Source organism: Corvus hawaiiensis, chromosome 6 (assembly GCF_020740725.1).
Source record: "Corvus hawaiiensis isolate bCorHaw1 chromosome 6, bCorHaw1.pri.cur, whole genome shotgun sequence".
NCBI classification, from domain to species: Eukaryota; Metazoa; Chordata; class Aves; order Passeriformes; family Corvidae; genus Corvus; species Corvus hawaiiensis.
In genome coordinates this window covers 28,693,936-28,704,678 of record NC_063218.1, presented here as the reverse complement: position 1 = coordinate 28,704,678, position 10,743 = coordinate 28,693,936, and the positions used below count along the sequence as shown (strand labels likewise).

Genomic DNA, 10,743 nt, shown 5'->3' with positions numbered 1-10,743 from the left:
CGAGGTTGCACCGTGGGTCATTTTCCTGAGCCTTTGTGCCAACGCACCTCTGCCTTTTGACTCTTCACTGCATAGTTTATACACCACCGCCCCCCCCCGCCCCCCGAATTTTTCAAAGCCCATTCACATCACTGGCCCGAGGTAGAAGGAAACCAGAGCTACTTTATTTTACAAGTGCAGGCGAAACCCGCCCGGGCAGGAGAGACCCTTAGGAGCCGGCAGTGAAGGCGCGGTCGGACGAGCTGCGCTCTCCGCACGGCAGGAGGGACCCGATCGGATCGGTGTGGGGTCCACCCCGCTGTGAGCACGCACACACACACACCAGGAGAAGAAATTTGGAGACTTGTCGAGGGGGGGGGTAAATAAGAAATGAAAATAAGAAAAGACAAAAAGAAAAATTCGTTCGGGATTAAACCCGAAAATAATAAGTTTTAAAAGCCCCCTGGCAGAGTAGTTCTGAAAGTTTCTTCTAGCTCTCTTCGTATTTTCTGTAATTTGTAGTTTGTACTGGGCTGTTGGAGTCGCATCAGAGAGGACATATGCCATTCCCGTGGATCTGTGTTTGTATGGGCAAAATAGTAAAGGGCACTCTTCCTACTTCGAGAGGTTTCCGAGCCCTTGCTGGGCAACGGCTAAATGGCACCTTTAAGTACCAAGATACGGGGCAAAGGATGTCTTGTAAGAACGGATGAGAGTATGCTTGGCATAGCTGATATTTATTGAACTATCCAAAATGGAATAAGTTAGTTACAGATAAAGAAACATTAGGTATTCCATGACACAATTGTTGCACGAACTGCCTTCAATTAAGTTGTTTTATTTTCAGGGCTGTTTTGCAAGCATCTTCCACACGGTTGGTGGAAAGGAGAGATCTCATGGGCTGTTCTGCATTTTCAGGGACGATCAAGTCAATCCTGAGAGGGAAAAAAAAAAAAAAAAAAAAAGCCGCTTTAGAAGGAGAAAACTGCTGCTTCTGAAGGTTCCATGAATTATTTTAAATGCTGTATCTCAGAGAAAAGGCCTCCTATAACAGATTCCTAGATCGTGTCAAATTATAACGAATTGAATCACAAGAAGCAATTACAAAGCAAATATTGTGATCGGTGTTGTGGGTAAAATCGGAGCCGGATTTATAGAGGAATATTAACTCAGATTTTTTTTTTTTTTTAATCAACATTGATTAGAATGGTGTTAAGCCTAAAGACCTCTTCCTGTAGATGGCGTCCTTTGGGTGCTGAGTAATCAATAATAGTACAGTCATACTCAGGAGACTTTATTAAGCTTTGGATAATAAAATAATTAATATATTTTTAGTTATATTTTTATTGAAAGTGAAAACCCCTGGATTTATCGTAAGCAAAAATGTGTTTCTCCTTCACGTGGATGCAAATAAAAACTGTTTGAATAAATAAGTTGTTTCTGAACATTTTGTTGTCAAAGTGTTAAATGTCCCCGTCATTTTTATTCAAACACTAACATGATTACAGCCAATTATATATTCACCACTGTTCTTTATTTTAGAGTAATTGTACTTGTCACTAATAAAACAGAGACATAATGGATCGCTACTGTTCTGAATTTTAAAGCAATTTTCTGTAATTTGATTGAATTATACATCATCTCCACTAGTTTTTTATTTCTATATTTTGAAATCCTATTTTCTTGAAAATTGCAGTTCTATTCCTGTTTTGTTGATCCTGAAGTAACGAAACCTTCTGTAACATTTATAAATAGAGCCTCGTCCCTTTTGAAATGTGGAAAATCATGAATTCAGTCCCAACATACTGCAAGCTTTAGACTGAAAATCTGAAAGTCCGGAGAAGTGCCTAAACCAGACCGTTGGCTCAACACGCTGTCCTTCTTGGAAATGAGCAGCAGAACAAGCAGAGAGGAAAAAAATCTCCAGTGTGCATAGGAAGGATTGATGACTTTATTGCAATGATTTGATGAGCTTCTTGGGGCTCAAACATAGAAACACATCAAGACAAGCAGTTCAGTTGCTAGTATTTACCACGGAAGAATAAAGACGGGGAAAATACATGCCAATTACATTCCTCCAATAATTTAGAGCCATTATATACTGTCCGTATGTTCTTTTAGGTGGGCGATTATAGGTGAGAAGCCCAGGAGTGACTTGGCTACCTTTAGGAACAGACAACAGAGACGCAGAATGATACAGAAGTATATGGAGACACCGTAAACACATAGGAAATACTGCGGTGAATTATTCTACTGCTCCTCGGGTTGTTTCTCTGAGAATGAGCTCTCAGAGGGCTGAAGATCTGTTGCTCTTTTCCAAAGCCGAAAGCATGCCTTTAATTTAGCAATTGTATCAACCATCAACGCGGAAAGGTACGATCTGCGTTGTCGACAAACACAAATCAAAAAATGATACAAAGGCTTTCATAAGTTAATTTCATATGACAAAACGCGTTCCCATCACAACAGATAAACTATCGTCTGCAAACCGTGCGATTGAGTAAAAAGGTACGTCTTAGGTACAGTCAAAGACGAATGGTTTCTCCGTTATTGTGTAAGGTAAAACTAAGGGAAGGCGCGGGAATGCGCGGGTGGCTCACTGTGAGATGCTTTCAGTGAAGCTTTAGCGGGACACGATCCCGACCTTCAGTGAGAAGCGCCCTTGTTGCTTTTGCGGATTCCCTCTTGAGTACAGCCACAGAAATTAGCTTGAAGTCCCATCGGAAGGCAGAAAAAACAATAATAATAAAGAACTACTAGTATCGTTTAATTAATTCCAACGTGCACAAGGACTTGAGAGCCTTTTCTTGGCCCTTTCTTTGGTGTTTTGAAATTAATGCGAAAATAAAATCTAATGTCATCCTCTGCAATATTCTGCTAGAAGACAAATGGAAATTGGTTATTTGTTGGAGTTTCCGGAGCTACGGTATGATTTCGTTACTTGGTGGCATTTATAGTTTATAACAAACACTCTTTTTCTAAAAACTCCTAGGAAACACAACCTCTGCGTGTGTGAGCGTCTATGCGAGTGCCCTGTCTAAAAGATGGAGAGAAGAAAACACACCGAGGGGATGCATCCCGGCAGAAATCTTTCTGCGTTTTCCCTCTCCGTATTGTCAGTGCCGGGAGAGTCTGTCTGCAGCCTACTTCATTTTCTTGGTCAAATTATTATCGAGGCAAAACTACAAGCCCCAGGCTTTAGCGAGGCATGGTCCGTGCTCGGTGGGAGGGACACAAATGGGATTTAACTTGTTGCCAGTCATTTTTGTGTGTTTGTTTGTTTGTGCTGCTGCTTTAAAAGCGAAACAAATTCCAGAAACAAAGCGGGGGGGAGGGGGAGGCCGGGGAGAGAGGGAGGAGGAAAACAAGCATAAAAGGCATATCATATTAAAATAATACATGGACACACCCACTGATATCAAGGGTACGATATCAGCCCTTCCCCAAGAAACTTATTTCTAAGTGGTAGCGGTTATAATCATCCAACAAGCCCCTTGCCATCACTCCCCCCTCCCTCCTCTAAAGAAAGGAAGAATGAAAGAAAGAGAACATGGAGACCACCCTGCCCGATACAAAAAGTGTTCAGAACAAGCTACATAAAGAGGCAGATCCTGCGAGCCCTACTTGTGCCAGGACACCAAGGAGCGAGCAGGGTCCGCTTCCCGAGCAGCCTCCTTGGCGCTAGCGCCAGCCCCATCATCCCGACACCCGCCAAGCGCGGGTCCGGCCGCGAGCGAGAAACGGCACCTCTCTCCGGCACCTCCTCACGCCTGAGCCCTGACACGGGGAAAGCCAACATCATCTTTACTTCGAGGCTGCCGAACGCCTGCCCTTAGAGGGGTGTACAGTCGATTGTGGCTTTCTTTCTACACCGGGCATTTTGCTGTGGTTACAAGGGGATCCCGGGGCGGGGGAAGATAGGAGGATAGGGGAGGATGATGCGGTTTTGTAGGCCCTAAAATACGGATCCGCAGCTGAGCCGGCCGAGTCCGAGACCCCGCCGAGCCGAGGGGTGCGGTGGAGGCGCGGTGCGGGGACAGGGCCGCGGCGGGACGGAGCAGCGCCGAGCGGGCAGCGGCGGGCGCGGCACGGCCAGGTAGGACGGGCGGATGGGCAGCCCCGGGCACCGGCGCCCCCCCGCGCCCGGGTGCCTTTGGCGGAGAGACGGAGTGGAAACAGCGCTGGGTGAAAGAGAGGGACCGTCTCTGTCCTTCTGCTGTGGAAGGGGTGGAAGGGGGGGCGACTGGGGAGGGGGGGAGAGGGCGTCTTTTCTCTCGAGTCACCGAAAAAACTGCAAAACCAGATCCATGTGTCATTTGCCAAAGATTACGTTTATAAGAGTCTAAAGAGCTTTAGAACAACACCATGAAAATATTCCAGCAACAGTTTCTTAGGAGTCAAAGAGCAGCTAGAGGTCTTCTTCAAGCACTACTTGGGGTTTGTTTTGTTGGGGTTTTTTTTGTTCTCGCCAGCTCTTTCTTTTTCCCCCCGTATTTTATTTCACATTCTTTGCTTCAATATCACAACGCGGACAAAAGCACCGGTCTAGAATGTTTTAATAGTAAACACAACAGAAAATAAAATTATGTATTTAAACCTCGAGAACAGAACAAAATTTTTAACTTGTTCACTTCTCCCTTGCATTTTATTATCAGCGCCTGCATAACTCTGTGGATAATTCTTAAAGGATATTTTAATTTTTTGTTAGATTTCTGTATTAAGGAGAGCTTTCATTACACGGGTACACCTATTGCCTAGGCAGGTGTAACGGCTCATTTCTGCACACTGGCATATAAAATAATAGCGACATTTAGGATCTAAAACACCGCACGTCTTCAAATTGGCAATGAGTATAAAAATATTCTGTTTTGAAAAATTCTGGCAGTGGCAGCTGAACACAATAAATCTAGTGGATGCTCTACACTCCCTAGATAGGCTTTCTGTGGATAGCATTCTACAGCTACAGGAATGAATAAATAAATAAAATCTTCAGCTTTTAATTAAGGCGATTTAATTCAGACCTCTCCACTCAGCGTAGTCGCCGTGGGAAATGTATACTCCAATGTTTACTCGGATCTCTTTCTATCACTATTCTGTCTTGTTTTACGCTTACGACATCAGCAAAGCTTTCTGGCCCCTACAGCCATTGTTTCCCATTTCGACGTTCTCCGTTCAACATCTGCCAGCCCAAGAAACTTCGTAAAGTTCAACAGGAGGGGAACTCAGCGCACTCAGTTTGTTAATGTCATTGTTTTAACGCTACCTCTCCCCTAGTTGCGCAGGCTCCTCTAAGGTATACAGTACCCCGCTGGCGGTTTCTTATGGTACAGTGCAGCTTCTCAAAAGATCATCGGATGGAGAAATTTAGCTCTTTTTGAAACATTAAAGTAACTGAGCAATTAGTTCTGAATGGGGTGGGGGGAGGGAAGACTAGAGATCTTAAATAGGGGGGCAGGGGGGAGAGACACAACACAGCTAGCCCGAAAACAACAGGGATGTGTATGCATGGGAGGGAAACTTAAAAGATTTTTATTTAAAGTGTGCTTGCAAGGTCTTCGGCACAATATGTGCTGCTCTCCTTCAAGGGGCACCGAGTGCCAATAACCATTAGTCATCCAGTAGGGACCTTTCGTTACAGATTTATCTTTAGTGGGAGTTCCCCGAAGGGAACAGAGCTGCGGATTTCAAACCCGGTCCAGTTCCAGTTACACAGCGCGTACCTGCTGCAATAGAAGGGAGAGATACTTACCAGAGTTTCGGGAGTGCGCGGATAGCCTCAAAGTCTCTGCAGTGCTCCTTTCCTCTGCGGAATACTGTCTTGCATCCGAGGCAGTTCCCAGTCTATATTTGATATTAACAGCCTCAAACACGAGGCTCTCCCATAGACATTTTTTTCCAGGGTTTTCAAGCAAATTTCTCGGTGCCACAATGTTATGATGGAAGGATGCTGAAATGACAGGCCTCGTAGACGCTTGTCTTAATCATCGGCTTCTTAATTTAGTTTTAGTGCTGTGGTTTTGTGTGTGTGTGCGTGTGTGTCTGCGCTTGTGTGCGCGCAAGAGAAGCCTCTGACAACCTGCAGCTTCCTAATGACTGACGAGGCACGGCTGCTGCAGCAAAGTAACACTTCCCTGGTGTGAAGACCTCTTACTGGGAAGTTTAGTTCACTACTGTTCTCGCAATCCTAATCGTATAACTTGTAACTAAAACCCATGGAAGAAGGATACAGCATGCTAAACAGACTAACTTCTAATCTCTGGAAGCTGTTGAGGATTAACTGGAAGTTGGCTAGAGGCGGACATCTAAACTTAAATCTACAAATGCGGAAAGAAGTCTGGACCATTGAATGCCTCTTCCTCTCCCTCTTTGCCTCCATTCATCCATCCACCTTCAATCCCATTCACCCCTCTTCAAAATGTTTGACTACCTCTTTCTCTTTGTTAGCGCGCTGCTCCGTCCCCATTCGCCATGCCTTAGCAGCAGGGTATCAGTGTCTGCTGAGCAGTCCTTACCTTTATTGCCCAGGTAACCTGGAATAAAGAAGGCAAGCTTATAGTCAAGGGGGAATAGAAGTATATAAGCGTACATCGAAGCATTTACTGTACCGAATGTGATATTACTGGTTGTTAAAACCAAAGTGTCCAGACTCGTTCCATGGAAGCGTGATGCCATCGAAGCGTGGTTATTAAATACCCTTTCTTCATGGCTGAAAAAAACCTCATTCATTTCTTAAGCTGTCAGTACATTTTAGCAGCTTAACTGTCTTGAAAGAGCCCGAGAGTACACAGCCACTATACCCGTGTGAAGGGGGATTGAAGGCTGAAGCTGGGGCAGGGGGTGGTGCAAGGGAAGTACACTATATGCATTAAGTGTACATTGGAGAGTGTATTTTCTTCCTTTGGCCTTTAATTTAAAAACAAAATAAAAATTAAAAAAAAAAAAAAAAAAGGGGGGGGGGGGGGAAGTGTGTGGTTGAAACACTATCCCTACGAGTTATACCCAAGAGCTGCACGGAGACTGCCGTTGAATGGCACTTCAGCCAGGACGTTTCAGCTCAGCTATTCACCCCCATCCTGACCCCGAAGCTGGATACTCTCAGTCTATCCCCGCCGCTCGGTTCGGTGGATCCACAGCATCGACGAGCATGCAGGTGAGGCATCATCCACCCTCTGCAGAGAGCCGGCTACCCTCTGCACACCCACCCCTCTTTCCCAGGGCTGGGGCTGTGCGCCTCCGTTCCGTGCACAAGCTCCTGTTCCAGACTCTCCACAAAACCTTTTCTGTTAGAAAATGCTGCCATAAGAGACTTTCTTAAGAGAATTCGGGTTTAGCCAGAGTTGAGCGGTCAAACCTGCCGCTCATGCAGTGCCCCGATGGACAAAGGTACCACTGAAGTGGAGTCGTGTTCGGGGCAGAGCTCAGGAAAGAACTGGCGTTAGAGCAAGACTCCCGCGTTTCCAAAGTAAATAGCTCTAGTTTTATAAACGGAGCATTTTCTGCCAAAGGGAGGAGAGAAAAAAAAAAAAAAAAAAAAAAGACTCGAAAGTTAAAGTCCAGCAGAAATTATAATTGACGTGGCTTCTCTTACATATCCTTTTCTCTCCTGTAAACAATGAATTAATCTTCATGGACTTAGAAAGATATGTACTACATATTGGACAAAACATTTCCTTTTTTGGTAGAACTGTATATCCATGGCATTAAAAAAAAATATATAAATCCTAAATTTGTGCACAGAGTTTTATTCTGCACCCGTGACAAATGACCGAATGTTAAATCTAGATAATAAAATGTTTTTAAAGTGTGCTTCTTTCGGTGTTAGCCTTTTGCTCAGAAATGCAAAAAAGCTAAAACTTCTATTTTCTTCCCTGCTACATTTTCATCCCTGATCACAACACAAAGTAAACTCAGCTTTGACCTAAGAAACACCTCAAGGCATTAAAATTTCAACAGGCAATGTCAGTGTTACATTAAACAAGAACTCCTCCAGTTCGCTACAGAGCTGGGATTTGAATAAAACGTTCAATGTTAACAAACAATACACACGTTTGGCACTTCGTGTATTAAATGGATCAAAGAGATTTGATAAGGCACAATACACCATTTGTACAGACCTGATTGAGTTAATATAATATCAGCAAATTTTACAACGAAATGAATCTGTTTCTTTTCTTTGTGTTTAAAACCAGCACAGATTACAAATTTTAATGATCTGAAAATGTTTGGTATACAAAATCATGCTTATTTCAGTATTAGCAAAAACACAAGAAATTTTTCAACACAAACACCCAGCTGTGTCTATTTTAAAAGCAGTTCAATGACAGCTTGCACTTATGAGCATGCAATCAGCTAATTTCGCTTTTTTTTTTTTTCTGTGTTAATCAACACTTTCCTTCCTGCATATCAGAGTACAAATAGTATAGTTACTCCACATCAGTAAATGTTTACGTAACCTGTCCTTTCTCAAGAATCTGGTTACACCGAATCATTACATGCTAGACCGAGTAGGCAAATGCACTGGGCCCAGCCACCCTAATGGGATCCTAGTGAACCATAATGACACATATTAGTTAATGATCATCATAATCATAATAATATGCAGGAAGCTTACCTTTCCTCTTACCTCTTGCCATGGTAGATTCATGTAATATCCTCCACATCGCACTCTTCTTCAAGAAATCCCATACATTTACTTCAGTGTCGAGAAATGAAATAATTATAAATCATCACGACTAAAAAAAAAAACCCAACACAACCTAAACTTCTAAAAAAAAAAAATTCAAAACCAAACAACAAACAAAGAAAAAAAGAGCGGTTGCTGATCATTAACGTGTGTGTGTGTGTGTGTGTGTGTGTGTATCAGTAGCAACCTGTTATGAAATTGGTTAAATAAATACAGTTGTGGTAAGGTCATTCGAGGTTAATCCAATGCACAGAGTTCGTGCCATTCCCAATTGCAATTGTTTATTACCGGTCCATTTTACTTGTTCTCATTATTTACTCTTTCTCACACTCGCTTTTCCTCCCTCCCTCATACACACACATACACAAACACATATATAAAACGCACCTCTGCACAGAAACACCTTCACTGCATTGTGCTCTAACCTGAATTTCCTTGGGATAAATTGTTTTAGCTAGGGTTGAGATGCACGTATTGTTTCTACGGAGCATCTTTTCCTCCAGCACAAACGTGAAGCAGCTTAACGCGATGCTAGACGTTTGTCACAGCTTTGGTCTGAATGCGATCAGCACGCTCTCTGTCCATTACATTTCCCCTTCTCCTTTCCGAGTAAGAAAGCTGCGAGATGTATTTCACTTTGTTTTCCGCTTGATTTTTTTGTTCCCGAGCTGACAGTAAAAAACGATATGCTGTGGACGATTACTACACAACCCTTTGGTCCCGGCAAAGCACGGCCGTAAGCCCGAGCCTTTACCACCGCGTGCACTTGTGGAAAGCGACGGTGCCAGATCCTTTCCCCTGCCCCGGGAGCACCCGGCCCGCTGCCGCCCACCCTACCCCTTCCCCCAGCAAAACTAAACCCCGCGGAACCCAGACCTCGTGGCCAGGCCCACGGGCCGGGCCGGCAGGAAACAGCAGTGTCGATTTCATGGGCTACCAATACCAACATTTATTTTGTACGCCTGGCGCGCGGCCTGCGCTCGGCTGGCTCAATCGGCACGGCAGCGCGAAGGAGGAGGCGGCCGGAGCCCGACGCCTCCCGCGTGGCTCTGGCGGCCGCGCAAGGGAAGCGGCGTCCGAGCGGGAGCGGCGCGGGGCTGAGCGGGCGGCGGCGGGCAGGGAAGCGCGAAGCTCGGCTCCGGCCGCCGGTGACAAGGGGCAAGAGCAGGGGAGGAGATGGGCCGCTCGTCCCCAGCCTCCCAACTCACAGTCCGGAGAGCGGCGGGCACGGCCCGAGCGAGCAAGAGCAGACCCCGTCTTCCCCCGGCAGGCCGCGGGTAGCGGTGTTCGGCCCCCGGCCGCTGCCGCAGCCCGGGCCCATCCCGCCGCCTGCGTCCCCTCCGGACGATTGTTTTGTTTTCTCCCTCGGTAAAATAACAAACAGAAATAACCGGGCCTGGGAAAATAAACTCGCCAAACGACTTCGGCGGGATCCGCAAAGTAGTACGTCCGCCGCCACCGGTGTGCCGCGGCCGCTTCACCCACCCGGCCGCCCACCCCGCCTCCGTCGCCGCCAGAGGAAGGGGCAAAGCGGCTCGCGGCAACTTTAGTCCGCCGGAGGCCCTAGGGGAGCGGGCGGCCGGGCCGGGCCCGCCGCCGCGGGACGGGCGCGAGGTGTTCGGCGCGGGGGGATTTGTGCTCGCGACGGAGGCAGGGGGGGCGGGGGGGGGGGCGGGGGGGGCGCGCGCACCGCGCGGTGATGCGCCCCTGCGCCGGTATCCCTGCGCCGCGGGAGCCGCGGCGGCGGCGGGGGCGGGGCGGCGCGGGGCGGGGCGGGGCGGGGCGGCGCGCCGCCATTGGCCGGCGGGCGGGCGGACGCGCGGGCACGCCGCCGGCCCTGATTGGGCGGCCGGTGGGAAAGGTTAAACCAAAAAATGTTTTACAGCCCCGGTGCGTGCCGGCAGCTCTGAAATTAATTGCGGCCGGGGCGGGCTGTATCGCCCGTCTGCCTCGCTCCGCGCCGGCCCGCGGCGGCTGCTGCTCCCTCCTGCCTCCCCCTGCGCTGCCGTGCCGGGGGAACCGGGCAACATGAAGTAGCTTTTTTTTTTTTTTTTTTTTTTTTTTGTGTGTGTCTGTGTTTG

General features: G+C 46.9%; 1 long non-coding RNA gene across 5 annotated transcripts; it reads right to left on the bottom strand.

Annotated features, from left to right (window-relative positions):
• Positions 1-700: 700 nt before the first annotated feature.
• LOC125327842 lies at positions 701-10,305 on the bottom strand. 5 transcript variants are annotated; one of them, XR_007204397.1, is made up of 3 exons: positions 9,050-10,305; positions 5,729-8,671; positions 701-914 (listed from the first exon to the last, which is right to left on the bottom strand). It is a non-coding gene; the product is annotated as an uncharacterized LOC125327842 (long non-coding RNA). The 5 variants fall into 5 exon arrangements; XR_007204396.1 differs by having other exon boundaries at positions 5,729-8,711; positions 9,088-10,305; XR_007204398.1 differs by having other exon boundaries at positions 9,088-10,305.
• Positions 10,306-10,743: the final 438 nt, after the last annotated feature.